The following is a 5,794-nucleotide window of genomic DNA, read 5'->3' as shown; positions in this document are numbered from 1 at the left end:
TATAAATCAAACAAGATAAAAAAAAAGTGGTTCATGATGTGGCTCCAGTGCCTCCTAGCGACATAGCGGTATATCTGAGGATTTACAATGTCAGAAACCGGGTAGAGCAGAGATAGCCCATTGTGTAGCTTTGTGTTTAAACTACAAACAAAGTCTGCGTAATAAAAAGCGCGAAGACAGAAGCATGGTATTTCGGAGACCAAGTTGAAATGTAAACAAATTTTTCACTTGTGTTGGAAAACAAAGAAAGTAAATCATTTCTATTTCTCAATAAAACGTAAAAAAATACATTTAAACCATTTTCAACTGTTTTAATCACTTTATGAAACCGGTTTCAGTTGATTTAAATTGTCTTTTCTTTAAAATACTAAACCTTGCTTTAGTCATTGTTGGTTTTCTAAAGTAAAGCAAATTATTAAACACGTATAACTGTTTAATGTTGTTTTTCTCTACATATTAAAATTATTTTAAATTTCGTCTTGACTGTTAATTGCCTCAGCCTTCATGGCCAGTGTCACGTAAATAGTCGTCAAGACTATATAGGATAGGTTAGGTACTGTATGGTTATGCTACATTACCAACTAATGACCTCCTTCAAAAACGAATTTCAATATTAAGTCAGATAATGAACGAAACAGTTTACAGTGGTTAACGTGCAATTATAATGTGCAAGTTCTGTCAATTTCATATTTACAGCAAAAAAGTTGCAAAACCAATAGATTTTTGTGTTTTAATATCAAGCAACGTGTCACGTAAGTATTGTTCAACATACTTTGGAATAGTGCGACACCTTTCCAAAATCCAAGCGCAATTTTCCAATAAAACGATATTAAAAGAAGAAATATAACAACGCAAAATGACATCAGTAGAGATATTTATAGCAAAATATAACACATATTAATGTTTCAAAAGAATAAACACACATATATTTACAGACTAGGCCCGGCATGGCCAAGCGTGTTAAGGCGTGCGACTCGTAATCTGAGGGTCGCGGGTTCGAATTCCGGTCGCACCAAACATGCTCGCCCTTTCAACCGTGGGGGCGTTATAATGTGACGGTCAATCCCACTATTTGTTGGTAAAAGAGTAGCCCAAGAGTTGGCGGTGGGAGGTGATGACTAGCTGCCTTCCCTATCGTCTTACACTGCTAAATTAGGGACGGCTAGCAAAGATAGCCCTCGAGTAGCTTTGTGCGAAATTCAAAAACAAACAGACTAAAGAAAATAGTTTTACGTTTTATTCCTTAGGTTGTTAACTTCCAGAAGGTTGTTAGATATTACCTTACGTTTTTGTGATTTGTCTGTTGAGCCTGTATCAGAATATAGACTTGCTAATTATTGAGTAAACAATAATTAAAATGTCTGAGCTCTAGAAGGTCATCATTTCCTATAGTTTCCCAAACTGAGCACTGGAAGGTCCATATTTCCTTTATTCACTTAACTATAGTGTCCTCATCTTATTGCTAGATGGTCCACGTTTCCTTTCTTTACTTGACTAAAGTGTCCACAACTCAGTGCTTGAAGGTCCACATTTCCGTTCTTCACTTAACTAAAGTGTTCTGAACTAAGTGTTGGAAGGTCCACATTTTCTTTCTTCAATTAACTACAGTGTTTCTAACTGAGCACTGGAAGGTTCACAATGCCTCTCTTCACTTAACTGAAATGTCGTTAACGCAGTGATAGAAGGTCCACATTTCCTTTCTTCACTATACTACAATGTCCTCAAATGAGCACTGGAGGGTCTAATTTTTCTTTCTTCACTTAACTAAAGTGTCCTCAACGCAGTGCTAGAAGGTTTACATTTCCTTTCGTCACTTAACTACAGTATCCCTAATTGAGCACTGGAAGGTCTAGATTTCTTTTCTTTACTTAACTGTAGTGTCCTCAACTCAGCACGAGAAGGTCCACATTTCCTTTCTTCATTTAACTAAACTGTCCTCAACTAAGTGCTGGAAAGTCCACATTTTCTTTCTTCACTCTAATAAAGTGTTCTCAACTCAGTGCTAGAAGTTCCATATTTCCTTTCTTCATTTAACTAAAGTGTCCTCAACTCAGTGCAGGAAAGTCCACATTTACTTTCTACACTTAACTAAAGTGTCCTCAACTCAATGGAAGAAGGCCTACATTTCTTTTCTTCACTAAACTATAGTGTCCCCAACTAAGCATTGGAGGGTTCAATTTTCCTTTCTTCACAAAAGCATAGTGTCACCATCTGAGCACTGGAAGGTTTACATTACCTTTCGTCACTTATCTACAGTGGCTCGAATTGAGCACTGGAAGGTCCAAATTTCTTTACTTAACTAAAATATTCCCAACTAACTTCTACAAGGTCCACATTTCCTTTCTTCACTTAACCATAGTGTCCTCAACTCTGTGCTAGAAGGTCCACATTTCGTTTCTTTACTTAACTAAAGTTCCCCCAACTGAGCACTGGAAGATCCACATTTCCTTGCTTCACTTAACTATAATGTCTTGAACTCAGTGCTGGAAGTTCCTCATTTCCTTTCTTCACTTAACTATAGCGTCCCAAACTAAGCACTGGAAGGTCTAGATTTCTTTTGGTTACTTAACTAAAGTCTCCCTGACTGAGTACTGGAATGTACTGATTTATTTTCTTTACTTAACTAAAATGTCCCCAACTAAGTGCTGGAATACCACATTTTCTTTATTACTTAACTAAAGTGTCCTCAAGTCTGAATGAAGGTTTCTTAATGTAAGCTTGTTTGATCCACGAAAGGCAAGCAAACTTCGATACAATTCATTTAAACCTAGGACCTGAGATAATTTACAGTTTGGGCAGAGAAAGATGAAGCAGGTTGAAAACTTTATTTTATTGGTTAACGTCCATTAAGTATATTCATAGGAGTAGTGAACATGGCAGTTTCTGCGCCTGTGGAAAGGCAATAAAAAACCATCGTCAAAAGTGATTGAAACTAAGGCAACAAATGATTAGCTGATTTTGTAGGTTAAATGTCGACAATTAAAGGATCTCTAATAAACCGTGCATTTAATACGAGTTAATGTCGAATATCTTTTTAGCGTACTTGTTAAGAATATTATTATTATCGGCCCGGCATAGCCAAGCGTGTTAAGGCGTGCGATTCGTAATCTGAGGGTCGCGGGTTCGAATTCCCGTCACATCAAACATTCTTGCCCTTTCAGCCGTGGGGGCGTTATAATGTGACGGTCAATCCCACTAGTCGTTGGTAAAAAGAGTAGCCCAAGAGTTGGCGGTGGGTGGTGATGACCAGCTGCCTTCCTTCTAGTCTTACACTGCTAAATTAGGGACGGCTAGCGCAGATAGCTCTCGAGTAGCTTTGTGCGAAATTCAAAAACAAACAAACAAAATTATTATTATTTATTTCAAACAGTGACTTAATGTATTATTATTATTATTCAACATTTTCCTTTTGCAGTGGTCGTCGTACTTCACACGTTTTGCCCTCCTCCAATCATCTTCATTCAATGCACTGCCAGTTCTTCTGCAATTCCTATCTCGTCCATGTTCTCTTTAAACCCCATCTTTCTAAAGCTTTACTGGCCTACTCTGTCCGCTCTTGTTGGCTACTGACAGCTCTAATGCTCTCATCATGACTTTTTCCTCTTTTCTCCACGTGACCAAACCAACTTAGCTTCACTTGTCTTTTTCTCGACTCCACAGACTCCTGCCATTTCCTTATTCTAAACTATCTTATATTCTAGGAATTATTAAACTTTAAACACCAACGTATACTCCCCTCCTAGTCCAACAAGTATTGAACAATAATCTGTCTGAAGTTGGTCAACCAAGAATGAACTCATCTTAATGACATACAAGGTCAGGACTTAATGTTGAACGTGGAAACTGGAATTAGATTTGATATCACCTAGCTACTAAAAACTACTTAGTTTCGATTAACTGGATTAGGCTTCAACAAAATTAATAGACACGTTGAAGACTGCATAGAAACTGGATTATTGGCGGGAAAATAAACGATAATAACAAACGGAATTATGTGGTCATTTCTCAGAGATTCATGCCAATCATTTGGTCTAACTATTTAGGTTTCTCTTCTTGACGATTAATAATGGCAATTTGCTGATGACGTTAAAATGCTAGGGAACATTCCTTAGCTTAGAAGAATCTGAGCAGTTTCCCAGAGATATTTTTGATACTGTGAAATATAGGAACAATTTGGAAATACCTTTCTGCTGTAAATAAATAACATTAATAATACAAATACAAAATGTCCCAAAGTCAGTGGAGGATTTATGGTTGTGTGAGCCCTGCATCCCACGTAATTTTACATAGAATAAAATTATCAATGGGCCTCCATTAAGACTGTGAGCCATCTCTAGTTCTTACCTAAATACGCCACTGTCGAAACCTGTGGATGTGATGTAAAGTGAATTTATACAAGTTTCGAATTCCAAATACCCCCCCCCACACACACACACACCGTTTGTTGCTTTGCACAAAAATACACAAGGGCTGCGCTCTTTTACCGTGGTTATCGAAACCCTTTTTATAGCTTTTTAAGTCCTCAAAATTATTGTTGAGTCACCGGTGGGGGAGGCTATAGAATATAGCATTTAAAGCTTTGCTTTTCTTGATAAAGGTCATAAGGTCATTATGTATGTTTCATGAACGCAAGGTCTACGGTAGTGATATATTTGTAGAATCTGTAGTCCTGGATGATTGGAGTTATTCAAACTGTTTTAACATGTTAATGATGGTCAATGATGAACAGGCTTCGTTTAAAAGAAGACTCGTTCATGAGCTTCAGTCTCAGATTAATCTAGTCAGTCCATCTTTCTGTTGAAGTTATAAATTCGTGGAATGGTTTTCCTGGTAACGTTTGATGTGTACCGTTACTTTCAATGTGCTTAATAATTTGTTATAAATCGATGGTTGATGTAGGAGTGACTTAACTCCATCACATTCGTTAGCAAAAGCAAGGTGATGCGAAATCACGTCATCTTGCTTTTGCTAACGAATTTTATGGAGTTAAGTTCTTTGGATATTAACTACTTAAAAGAAATGTCGTTTTACTCTAGCTGTTTATAAATACCAGTTCTACTTTTTATCTGGGATAACGAATAACAGTTCAGTAAAAAATATCATAAACAATATATTGTATTAATGTCATTCATATGCTTACACAATTTATTACAAATAGCTAACATTAACAATAGATAGCCTATAGTTAGTACAGGAAAGTCGATAATAGTGAGTCAGCATTATATAACCAATTTGTCTGCTGGACAGCCTCATAAGACAGCCACATGTCTTCTGGACAACCTCATAATACAAATTTGCATTCTGAATAGCCTCATAACTCAAATATGTTTTCTGAGCAGTGTCGTAACTCATCTCTGATATCTGAGCACTATCATAACACCAATCTGTTTTCTGAGCACTAATATAACACCAATCTGTTTTCTGAGCACTAATATAACACCAATCTGTTTTCTAAATAGCCTCATGACACCCATTTGTATTCTAGACAGCCCACAACATTATTTTTGTATACGGGTAAAGCTATCTCTAGATGTGTTAATAAACAAATAACACTCTGTGTGCTGGTTACGAAAGTGTTTCATAAATTACCCTGTAGTACAAGTAAAACAATAAAAGCTACAGAGGGAGGTTACTCATCTTCTAAAGTACAATAAAATAACGTGTATTGTGATTAAAAAGTGGTTGATAGAAGCTTGTGTTTGTCATGCAAGAAACTTAATTATCACACCCATACATCTGGAAGTTTCATTCAAGGCAGTAGAGCGGCCAGGAAGTTCTAACTTCCTGAGTTAAA

This window comes from Tachypleus tridentatus, chromosome 6 (assembly GCF_004210375.1).
Source record: "Tachypleus tridentatus isolate NWPU-2018 chromosome 6, ASM421037v1, whole genome shotgun sequence".
Lineage (NCBI taxonomy): Eukaryota > Metazoa > Arthropoda > Merostomata > Xiphosura > Limulidae > Tachypleus > Tachypleus tridentatus.
Note: the sequence above shows the minus strand (reverse complement) of the source record.